General features: G+C 39.7%; 5 non-coding genes across 5 annotated transcripts; 4 read left to right on the top strand and 1 right to left on the bottom strand.

Annotated features, from left to right (window-relative positions):
* Positions 1-419: 419 nt before the first annotated feature.
* trnas-gcu (transfer RNA serine (anticodon GCU)) lies at positions 420-501 on the bottom strand. The gene has a single exon. It is a non-coding gene; the product is annotated as a tRNA-Ser (tRNA).
* Positions 502-964: 463 nt separating this feature from the next.
* Positions 965-1,105, top strand: LOC141283946 (U4 spliceosomal RNA). Its single transcript, XR_012338318.1, has one exon. It is a non-coding gene; the product is annotated as a U4 spliceosomal RNA (small nuclear RNA).
* Positions 1,106-1,963: 858 nt separating this feature from the next.
* Positions 1,964-2,036, top strand: trnak-cuu (transfer RNA lysine (anticodon CUU)). Its single transcript has one exon. It is a non-coding gene; the product is annotated as a tRNA-Lys (tRNA).
* A 4,943-nt stretch (positions 2,037-6,979) lies between these two features.
* On the top strand, positions 6,980-7,119 carry LOC141285790 (U4 spliceosomal RNA). Its single transcript, XR_012338919.1, has one exon. It is a non-coding gene; the product is annotated as a U4 spliceosomal RNA (small nuclear RNA).
* Positions 7,120-7,702: 583 nt separating this feature from the next.
* On the top strand, positions 7,703-7,776 carry trnat-agu (transfer RNA threonine (anticodon AGU)). Its single transcript has one exon. It is a non-coding gene; the product is annotated as a tRNA-Thr (tRNA).
* Positions 7,777-12,538: the final 4,762 nt, after the last annotated feature.

The following is a 12,538-nucleotide window of genomic DNA, read 5'->3' as shown; positions in this document are numbered from 1 at the left end:
TCAGATCGGAATACAGAATGGATCTGGTGGCTACGGTGACCTCAGAATAAGAAGAAACAGACTAATATTAATGTAGATGCAAAAGTTCCATGTTGCCACAAAGTCAATACCCCACCGGGATGACTTGAAATACAGTCAGCATCGGCAATTTTTGCCAATCTCTCTGGAGGCTTGTTGAGAAAGATAGTCTTGCTTCGTTTTGTTTCCTTTTATTGGCGTGGCTGGTTGTTGGTCCTCGTCAAAGAGGTGTCCACCGATCGTAGCGTGCCGGAGCCAGAAGACTTGTTGTTTTGTCAATATGTTCTCAAGACTTTGCGGCAGGTATCAATAAACTGAACTGAGTGTGTCAGATAGGGAAGACACACAAAAATTGCAGAGTGGGGTCCCCAGGAACTAGGATCACTGCTAAACGTACCGAACGACGAGGATGGGATTCGAACCCACGCGTGCAGAGCACAATGGATTAGCAGTCCATCGCCTTAACCACTCGGCCACCTCGTCATATTACGTGCCGCCTTTTATTTAGCACTCCCGATTCAGATCATCAGCTCATTAGTAGAGAACTCAAAGAACTGAACTGAGTGTGTTAGATAAGGAGGACACACAAAAAGTTCAGCATGGGGTCCCCAGGACCTAGATTAAGGTCCAGTGCTAAAGGAACCGAACGACAAGGATGGGATTAGCAGTCCATCGCCTTAACCACTCGGCCTCCCTGCCCCCTTGCTGACTGAGAGAGGCCATGCTGCGGACCTTTTCAGCTGCTGCTGCTGTGCTTTCAGCAGGCTGTTTTGAGCACAGAGGGAATAGTGAATGACCCGTCTTTTACACACCTCTAATCTGTTCCGTAGAAACACGGTGCAGCAACCCGTGCCAGGAGACTGTTTGTGCGGCAGTTTAAAGCTTGCTACCACCTTGTCGGTTCACATCCACGTAGGTGCCTGAAAAGGTCACGACCGTCGCCGGCATTCTTTCGCAGAGGCAATATTGTAGCCTATGAGGTTCATCCGAGGCGCGATCATTGCTGGTTGAAAACTTTACCCAATACCCCGCCAGGATGACTTGAAATACAGTCAGCTTTGGCAATTTTTGCTAGCCTCTCTGGAGGCTTAGAGTATTGTTGAGAAAAAGTATCCTTGTTTCGTTTAGGTTTTGTTTCTCGTCAAAAAGGTGTCTGCTGATGATTGAGCGCCAGAGCCAGAAGGCTTGTTGTTTTGTAAATATGTCCTCAAGACGGGTATCATTAAACTGCAGCGCAATTACGGCTCACCGTTACCCATCGTAAACAGGTTGGGCCTGTCTGGTCCGGTGGGCTCTCAGTGGCGCTAAAGCTTCCAGTGCATGTCGAGCACAATGTATTAGCCTTCCACCGCCTTAACCGCTGGACCACCTCGTCATCTTGCGTGGTTTCTTTGTATAACACTCCTGAATCATGTGCATGTGGATGCCTTCTTCGTCTTTTGTTTCAGCCGCCGAGGGCCTGTTTTCCACTGAGGCCCTGCGTCAAACTCCCTATGAGACACAATCGAACGTTAGTAGTAACCTCCGATTACGGCCGAATGTGGATTCTGCTCGGACGACGGGGCACCGGTACATCCTTTGTAGCTTTGGCTTGTTAGCCAAACGCTACAGCAGTTTGCCATTTCCCATGAAATCATCCTTGATTTCCTTAAGAAAGGTGCCCCAAATTGGTGGAAAATCACATCTCAACCATACGCTGTCCAAAGCATTGACCCGCCTTCACGCGTCAAAACAGAACGTGTTGTTGGCCCGCACTGCTGGGTCAAACTGCGCTTCCCAAAAACAGATTGGGTCAAAACCGACAGAAGAAAACTCTAAGCCTGCTCTAAGCCCTACCCACGGGGAGGGCTCGACAGTCTCGCACAACGCGAGAGCCTCCGTTTCGCCTGTGTAATTTGGGGGCTGATGAAAACTGGGTCCGACCCGGTGAAGAAGCCCACGACCAGCCCGGCTAGCTCAGTCGGTAGAGCATGAGACTCTTAATCTCAGGGTCGTGGGTTCGAGCCCCACGTTGGGCGGCTCAGTTGACTCTCTTTCTTCCCAAAAGGGTGGCGGGCTCCAGCGTGCCCATTCGCTGCGCAGGCTGAGCGGATTTTGCGAGCTCCGGAAACATCTTTCAAAACAGATGTCGCTGTTAGTGCGAGCGATTTTAATCCCTATCACTAACCCTAACCCTTTCTTTTACACCGGTGATCCGGCGGCAGCAAGCAGCAGCGGCTGTCTCTGTGGCGCTACCTGGAGCAGGATCGTCTGTTTCTGCGGCCGTCTCCTCGTCCAATCGCCGATCTCGCAAAATGTAAATGTAGTCATTCTTTATGACAATTTACCGTGTTTTTACTGTAATGAATCGTAGTAACCATGTTGTGTTTTTGGCTGATCGATTACAACTGTATGAACACAGTCTTACTATAAATTAAAATCCGAATGAACAAAACAAACAAAACCCATTTTCCTTGTGTTTATCTTTATTTACCATGGTTTTACTATAGTGAGAGTGTAGTAATCATGTTTTGTTTTCATGAATTGCCTATAATCTCTCATTTTAAACACTGTTTGCCTGTAATCTTACTCATTAAACTAAATTTACTCGTTCTGAAGTTGGATTTATTTTTCAGCTGTAAATGGTCATTCCTTATGACAATTCACCATGTTATTACCATAGTGAAAGCCTAGTTGTGTTTTTGGCTGATCGATTACAACTGTATGAACACAGTCTTACTATAAATTAAAATCTGAATGAACAAAAAAACGTTGTGCTTGTGTTCATTGTCATTTACCATGGTTTTACTATAGTGAAAGTGTAGTAATCATGTTTTCTTTTCATGCCTTGCCTATAATATCACATATTAAACACAGTTTGCCTGTAATCTTACTTATTAAACTCAATATAAACAGTCTTACTATGAATTAAATCGTGAATGAAAAAATCACCATGGTTTTACTAATGTGAAAGTGAAATGATCATGTTTGGTTTTCATGACTTGCCTAAAATCTCTCATATAAAACACCATTTGCCTGTAATTTTGCATAATAAACATGTATTCTTTTTTTTTCAGTTTGATTAGGATTTAAAAAATGTTTTGTTGTAGAAATTGTCATTTCTAATTAAAATGTAATGTGATTTTGCTATGTGTGACTGTAGTAATCAAGTTTTGAGTTTGCAGATGGATTACCATTTGTATAAACACAGATAAAAGTGCTACAAATAATAATTAAAATGAAAACGCAATGTTATATAGACATAAAGGGAGGGTAACACTTTATTTTACATTGTCATTAATACACGCTATATGTAGTTACTATAGCAATAACAGTAAATTATAAATAATTGGATGCAACTAATTATAAACCAAACAAAACACTAGTCTTATCCCTATAGTAACTGCATATGGTAATTTAATATTCAAATACTTATATGCATAATTGTAGTTTGACACCTTTGAAAGTGTAACCTTATTTTGCTTTATTAGTAATAAAATAATGTTTTATTGTTGTAATGGGTGCCATTATTTAGTCAGCTTGAATATATATAATTGTATCATTATAAATAAATTAAAAACATTTGTGTAGTTGTCCAATACTTGCAAAAATACACATTACTAACTATTATTTCCCTATTATATTTAGATGAGCACTAAGCCAAAGAGCCACAAGGTCATGGGTGATGGCGAGTGGATGGCCAGGTTGAGGACTTTTGCCAGCTCTGGGGTTTGTCCGTCTGGAGGCAACAGACCAGCACCACGGCAGCGGAAGTGGTACAACCTCTACCAGAAGGTAAAGTTACCTGTATCTCATTGTAGAATATGAATGTGTACATTATTTGTCAAACATTTTTACACGTGACTGTGTTTAATGTTTTTGAAAGAAGTGACTTTTTAAGTCTGCATTTATTTGATCAAAAATACTGGAAAAAACAGCTAAATAGCTTGTACTGCATATTTGTATTTATTTTTTTATTTTTTAAATAAAAAAAATATGTTTTGCAGAATTCATTGATGAATAAAAAGTTAAAAGAACAGCATTAATTTCTCTAAAAAAAAAACTTTTGAACAGTCCTGTATATCGTTAAAGAAGATTTTCTATTTGATTTCTAATGCTGTTCTTTATTGAACTTTTTATTCTTCAATGAATCCTGAAAAAAGTATCACAGATTACATTAAAAAATACATTAAGCAGCACAACTGTGTCCAACATTGGTCATAAATTAAATTCTAAAATGATAGCTAAATATTCAGCGTTGATGACAGAAATAATTTGAATGTAAAGTTTATGGAACTATAAATTTAAACTGTAATGACATTTTACAATATTACTGATGTTTTCTTTATTTTGATCAAATAAATGCAGGATCGATGAGCATAAGGCACTTCTTTCAAAAAACATTAAAAATAGTGATGTGTCCAAACTTTTGACTGATCCTGTATTTGTGTTTCCTTTTATTAAATTTTGTTTTGGTTTTTTATAGGAGAACTGCTTGGTGTTGACTACTTCCTGAGTCAGACTGGACAGCCCCTGGTAGTGGACCCTGACTCAGAAGAGACAGAGAACATGCTGGAGGATGTGGATGAAGGCGAGGATGAAGAAGACGAGGGCTTCAGGGAGGACCAAACACTTGACATTACTGAGTCGAGTCTTACTGATGACCCAAGCTTCTCTCTGTCCTCCACTGTGCCTCCTTCACGCCAGGTGCCTCAGCATCTCCTGACGAGTCTGTGGTATGTAAATGTCTCATTTAATGTATGTATGTAATTATGTTTTATGTAATACTGTAACATTTCTAGGAAAATATATATTTATATGTTTGTTTATTTTGTTCCACTTCACTGTACTCATAATGTTGTTCATTTCTGTTTTTTTTTTTCCTTATTTTTTTTCCCCCAGGCTTTGGATAGTGCTGGTGTGCTGGACAAAGTGGACAGCCTTGTGGAGTATCTTGTGGAGCTCAGGAATCAGCCATCTCTGGCTCTCACCAACCAGCAGGTCAGTTTCTCTGCTTTTTCTTCTTGACCTGTCATATGTTAACACTACCACTTGTTTTGTTTTCTCATTTGCCTTGTATTATATGCTCTCTCTGCTTAGGTGGGCAATATAGTTGGCAGAACCTGCTGGATTACGATAAGAAGAGAGTGATGTTTGCTGCCAGACACCAGAGCAGGCTGGACACAGGTTCACTCCAGGAGTGGAGAGCGTGAAGAGGCATACATTCACCACCACTGCCCCACTTGCCCAGTGGCCAGATTGTTGTCGCCTGATAGAGACCATTTCAAGCCCTGTGCCTTCCATAAGAGTCCAAAAAAAGGGGATAAAGTTTTATTTATGTGTATTGTTTTCTGCTTTCTGTTCTTTTGCACTTGAATGCACTAGTGCCATGGACATTAAGACAGTTTTATTTAATAGTATAGTTTTGTTTTCTGTTCTTTAGCACTTTCAAAACATGCACAGGAGTCATTAATATTTTAAAGTTTTATTCATTTGTATTGTTATGTGCTTTCTGTTCTTTTCACATGCAGTTAATGCACAAGAGCCATGGACATTGGACGGTTTTATTTATATGTATAGCTCTGTTTTCTGTTCTTTTGCACTTGCAAAAAATGCACAGGAGTCATGGACAATAGAAAGTATTATTAAGAGGTATTATTCTGTTTTCTGCACATGCAACATAACTATAAGAATAAAAATGTAAAAAAAAGAGAAAGAATAATGAATAATTGGCTATGACTGATTGAAAAATAAAAGTTTGGTCATGATTAAATAATTCTTCTTTGTTACAGTATCATTTAACGGTTACAGGCCCTTTTAAAAATGTTGATAAATTTGGGGATTATTTATTAAATAAATTTACTATTTTTTGTACTATAAGTTTTAGAACATAACTACAGCAGAAATATATTTAAAGTGCAAAAACTTTGAATAAGATATCAATAATCAGTAATATAAATCTAATAAAATATTATTTTTGTAATTTCAGAAATAATTTCATTCATTTGACATCATTTATGTGATAATTACTGATAAATAAAACATTCAGTAAACACTTCAATGTATGGCAACACTAACATGAACTGGAAAGCTTGTGATCATCCTTACTCCCATATAAATGTACAGGAAAATAGAGAAAACATTTTTTTTTTCAGATAATTTATTGTAAATATACAATCCAAAAACAGTTCAAAGAGATAAAATTCCCTTTCATTTCTTTTCTCCTCATTTTTTCCTTTTTTCTCTCTTTTTTCTTTCTTTTTCTCTTTTCCCCCCTTCTTCCCCCTCCTTCCTTTTCTTCCCCCCCCTTAACAGACTATTGTTCCCCAGCTTTGGCGCAATCGGTTAGCGCGTTCGGCTGTTAACCGAAAGGTTGGTGGTTCGAGCCCACCCAGGGACGTGTGAAATGCCGGTGTTTTGCACGCGCGTCAGGTGTCCACTAGCGCCTATGCCATTCTTAGGGTTGCGAGGCACAGCTTTCTCAGGGCGTTTATCCTGTGCACCTTCAATAAGCTGGCTTCTTTTAAAAGAAGTCAGCGGCGGGTGTTAGGTGAACATTTTCACCAGCTCGAGTTTGCTGTGGCATGTGGATTCATTCTTTACTGATGATCTGTCTCTGGGGCTCATCTAGTTGACATGGTATCCGCTGACATTCGGCTGAAGGTGCTGATCCACCATCTGCTCTTGGTACGGACTGGATCCGGGGGACTGCAGTGACCATCTAATCGGAATACAGAATGGATATGGCGGCTACGGTGACCTCAGGATAAGAACAAACAGACTAACATTAATGTAGATGCAAAAGGTCCATGTTGCCACAGTGTCAGATTGGAGAGGATCTGGTTTTCACAGTCTTGCGTCGATGGCCGTCTAGGTGAAGAGGTCTTCACTGATGATCTGTCTCTGGGGCTCATCCAGCTTGCTATCACCTTGTCGGATCACATCCACGTAGCTGCAAGAAAAGGTCACGACCGTCACCGGTATTCTATCGCAGAGGCAATGTTGTAGCTTGTGTGGTTTATCTGAGGTGTGATCATTGCTGGTTGTAAACTTTCCCCGATATCCCATCGGGATGATTTGAAATACAGTCAGCTTCGACAGTTTTTGCCGGTCTCTCTGGACGCTTCTTGAAAAACAAAGTTTTGCTTCGTTTTGTTGGAGTGGCTGGTTGTTGGTCCTCGTCAAAGAGCTGTCTACAGATCATAGCGTGCCGGAGCCAGAAGATTTGTTGTTTTGTCAATATGCTCTCAAGACTTCGCTGCAGGTATCATTAAACTACAGCACAATCACAGCTCACCGCTACCCATCGTAAACAGGTTGGGCCTGTCTGTTCCGGTGGGCTCTCAGTGGTGCTAAATCATCAAATGAAGAGGATGGGATTCAAACCCACACAAACCAAGGTGAGCCCAGCACAACGGATTAGCCTTGCATCGCCTTAACCACTCGTGCTTTTTACCATTTTGTTAAGCCCATCATGCGCAATGTTGCAATCGGACAGCAGAAACCATTTGGAGGCCTCTTGTTCTCAGCGTAAATTGATTTAAAGAAAAGGTCAATCATATTTAAAAGGTAGCAAAACATGCCCAAGAACCAATTCAGTGAGGTATGGCAATCACTGTCTTGCATCAAGTGGAGGCAGCAGGACGTGCGAAGTGTTTATTCATGCATCGTCTAAGACGCCATCCCCACAATTAGCATGTGGTTTGGCGCCGTGGCTTAGTTGGTTAAAGCGCCTGTCTAGTAAACAGGAGATCCTGGGTTCGAATCCCAGCGGTGCCTTGCAAATGGCAGCTTGGACCTTTTTGCCCTCCCTTGGACCTGAGGCCCTTACAGTGCCTCTGCCTTTCAAACGACACTGGACACTTCAATTGTGCAGACACCCGAGGGCCTGTCCTTCCTGCAGAGAGAGAACGCGCTCTCTTACCGTTGGACGGCCACAGACCCGGAAGGTCAGCCTGGGTTTGAATCCGAGCAATGCCTCTGGTTGAGCGCCACAATACAGCCAACGTCGTGCTTTACGGCGAATGGACGGCGAATGGAGACACATAGAAGCTCGAGGACAGCGGGCGGTTTCTCTTGCAAAACTACCCTCTCACCTGCTTTTGAAGGATAGGATCCTAGGCTAACTGGTCCCACCAAGGAGGTGCCGTGGCTTAGCTGGTCAAAGCGCATCCCAGCGTTGCCTTTCCATCAATGGCTCTCTCTGGCCTTGTTGTTGGATGAGAGATCCCGACGAGACTCTGTTTTTGAGCCATGCCTAAATTGTGCAAAGACCTGAGGACCTGTCTTTCCGCCCACACAGCGTGCCACTCAGCCGAGCTGGACAGGCACAAATCTGTAAGACAAGGGCTCAGTGGCCCAGCCTGCCAAACCTACAGGGCTCTGTGGCGAATGGATAGGGCATTGGACTTCTAGACTGACAGATGAGGCCATTCAAAGGTTGTGGGTTCGAGTCCCACCAGAGTCGTGGCTTTTGGCTTTCTTGTAACTCTCATACTGTGCAGAGTTGCCCTCAGGGAGTAGAAATTTGTTAACACTGGCTGCATCTGAAATCGCATACTTAATGAGTAGGTACTTAATTTCAATAAGTAGGTACTTAACAAGCACTAAAAGAGTACTACAGTACTACAGCCAAATCTCGTTGAGTATGAATGCGATCCGCCATGATGGCGTTATCATGTGATCTACGACGTTAAAACAAGAGAAACAATTTAAAAGATATGAGCGACAGGTTTAATTCATCTATTTGTATATATTATCTATTTGTATATATTATGATGTTGATCAAATTTCTGGTCTTCCAGAAGAAACAGATACCTTTTTGATTGTAGTACGTTTTTAGGCTATAACCCAGTTTAATCATTAAAGATGTTATTTTTTATTACGAAAACCTAAAATCGTAACCACTTTAATATGTTTTTAATTTATTTATGTGCAAAATTGTTTATCCACACGCAAAACTGGCTTGAAATCTCCTTTGTTTTCCTCTGTTTATTGTGGGATTTCTCGTTTCATCCCCGAGGATTATAAATAACAAAAAAACAACACATGCAATTTTAATGCATTATGATTAAATGAATATTACGATAATTTAAAGATATTTCATCTTTTTTTTCCACGTGCAGAGAATCACACCCTTTACAGTTTTTTTCTGTCATTATGAGTTTTTACTGATAAAACAGCCTACTATCTTTTCCTGCGGTTGTATGTACTTATAAGTTCTGCAGTGATAATAAAATAAAATAAAGGCGACAGGTGCACAGAACACAATGGCATCACGACAACTCTATAGTACGTAGCCCTCCTTGTTTGCAATGTTTGCAATATGTGCACAAAGGAGACGTCAATCAGCTGCTGGAAGATCACGTCTTTGGAGAAGACTTTTGATTTTACACTCGAAAGAATTAAGTTTTACTTAGAAATTAAAGATGACCTCGGAATGCATTGCTAGACAACACCAACGCTTATGAACAATAATACTAATGAAGGCTAACCACTAATTAATTATATTTTTAGTAAAATGAACTACATGCATTTTTTAATACGCCATATGCATGACATATTCATGACTATGCAGTCAATTTGAATACATCTCAATTCTCAGTCAAGTAATGAATTAAAGCTATATTTTATTAACTGACAACAAGAAACACGAATAAATTTGCAAAAGAATGAATAAAAGTAACCTTGATGTTAACCCTCTGGGGTCTGAGGGTGTTTTGGGGCCCTGAAAAAGTTTTGACATGCCTTGACATTTGTGCTTTTTTCAGTATGTTAAAAACATATTAATATCCTAAATCTAAATACATTGTAATTAGCACAAATTGGACTACAAAAATATGTAAGCAGCATGAATGTACATTTTTAAGTTTTTGAGAAAACAACGTTTATGCGTGCATAGTGAAAAACTAAATTTTTGGAGTCACTGAAATAAGGTCATCTAACACATACAGAATATTTGTTCTCGGGACTTTCGAGAATTGGATGTGGTAGGCTTGGTTTTTTTCTACCAAATGATGTGAAAATCATCTAGTTCACTTGTTTTCACAAAACAGTATATAGATTTACATTTTTGAAGACACTTTTTGTTTCGAATGGCTGTATGCGAGAAGGCGTGAATGATCATGAATAATGCTGTGATTTACACCTGAGAAGACAAAGACCTGCATAATGAGCCGCATAATGAGCCATTCAGTCGGATGTTGACTAAGAGGAAACAACAGAAAGAATAAAGGAAAAATGAAAGGACAAAATAAATATTTTGTTTGAAGCGTATTTTGAATATATTTAACTATCACGTAAAATAACTTGAGATTCACTTGTGAGTGCAGTTAAACTTTTTATTAGGAACAAAAGTAATAAACAACACAGAAGTCAAGATGTCGTGGGTGCAATATCCAAATCACTCGCAGGAAACTTGAACACAGGAAAACGGGGAACAGCAGAAACTGCAAAGAAAACAAGTAGATGTGAGCAACACAGTGATCTGACAAAGACAGAGCTAACATGGAGAAAGTACATACACTACCAGCCAAACTTTTTTATTATTAAAAGTTTTTTTTTTAAGTGTTACATAGTAAACCTATTTCACAAAATTAGATAATTATTTTTCTTTAAAAAAGTACCTTTGACTGGTAAGTGTATAGGTGTATAACAGTTAGGTGCAAATAAAAACAGTGCAAGATGAATACAGGTGTGAGGTTTGTAATGAAGTGATACAGGAGAAACCACACATCTTCTACCTTTCATACAGATTACTTAAAAAGAGAATATTAGTTTTTTATTTGAATTGGTTTATGTAAACGTAAACCCTTCAAGCTTTCTACAAGTATATGCATTATGTTTGTGAGGCACGTAATCACTGAGATTTAGGTTGTTTCATTTATGTGTCAGTGAAAAGATATAACAGAGACAGTGAAGGCAGAGCGCGTGCCCTGTCTGTTTTCTTATTTTCATAAAAGCACAGTGTATATAAATAAAAATATACACTCTACAGTTTCGAATGATGTATTGGTTGTATTTGTACGATCGGAGAATTTTACATTCTTTTCGGCATTATTACAAAAGCGTGCCTCAAAACGCGCCGGCGCGTTTTTCGACCAAAGGGGGTCGAAACATCCTGAGACATGAGACATTTAGATGCAGTGAAATGAAACATACGTTATAATGTTTCACTTGCTGTAGTCAGGAAATACAGTTGGCAAAAAGTCTTAACTGGTAAAATGTGTGCACATTCTGTCACAGTAACAACTAACAAGCAGGCTAATAAAAGAAAAAAACGTACTTGTGTAAATATTTCCTCTGCTGGTTCACGCTGTGTCTCATATAATGTTCATCTTCTGAAGTAAGTTTTATTCCTGACAGCCCATCTTCTTCCAGAAAGGACTAACTTGAAAGAAAAGAAACTGCTTTCTCCTTTGTTTACCGTGATGTGGGCGTCTACTTTTGGCGCGGCGCCCTCATGTGGACGATTTGAATTTGAAAAGAGAATCGCTCTTGGGCGTGATCTAATTAAAACTAATGAAGCAGACAAGAGAGACTGGACATCGTGTTGGTTTCATACGGATTACTTTATCACAGAATATTTGATTTCAATATTACATTACTTCATTCGAAAGTATAGATATCAAGCTTCCTCTAGATATATTGCTCATGTCTCTGTGTTGTGTATTGGCTGAGTTATAGTCTATTTTAAAGGGATAGTTCGGGCATTTAAGACATAAAGTTGTATGCAATCCTTATCAGCACTATAGTGTATACACACTGACCCACACTGCGTTCACCTCCCTGGTCAGAGTTCTGGCCGCTGGAAGTTTTTCAAGAAAGTAGTCACGGTTAGTTTCTGGGGCCTCAAAACTGTGCGTTTTTACGTGAAAAAAATATATGCGTTTCAAAGCTTGATTAATTTACATCACAAAAAACACTCCTGACAAAAATCATACCTCAGTTTTAATCGGCACTATATTCTTTCCGTTTCCATCAATCCGCGCTGCTGTCAGTTCGCACGTTCCTATCATCAGCTGTTCCATTACACACTCGAATGACAACAACGTAAAAAGTAGAAAATTAACAATGGTGCGAACTTGTAAATTCCCAGGTTGTGACCACAAGAATGTGCAGGGATGTGCAGGCTACTCTGCGGGAGCTAATATATCCAGTATCAAGGATTTTCGTGTGTGCAGTGCTTACTTCAGCGAAGACGATTACATCCTCAACCAAGGAGGAAAAATCAAAAAACGGATTTTAAAGAGTTCTGCTGTACCAGTACCACGGGTAAGCTCTATTTACTAACTTTATGTCGCATACGACAGGTTTATTTTGAAGCGTCGGTTTTTAGGCTAACGTCACACTGAGAATATTCTAACCGGGGCAGTGATAGCATCGACAATAATCGACTGTCTGTGTGGTGAGAAAATCGTTAAATGTCATAACTAATGAATTAAATTGAATCTATATAACACAACAAAATATGATGCTTTGCTATATTTGTTATTGTCTGTAACTATGCGGAACGTGCATCGGTATCATCGTGTTTATAAGT

Source organism: Garra rufa, chromosome 1 (genome assembly GCF_049309525.1).
Source record: "Garra rufa chromosome 1, GarRuf1.0, whole genome shotgun sequence".
In the NCBI taxonomy this organism is placed as follows: Eukaryota; Metazoa; Chordata; class Actinopteri; order Cypriniformes; family Cyprinidae; genus Garra; species Garra rufa.
This window is presented reverse-complemented; position numbering and strand designations above follow the sequence as displayed.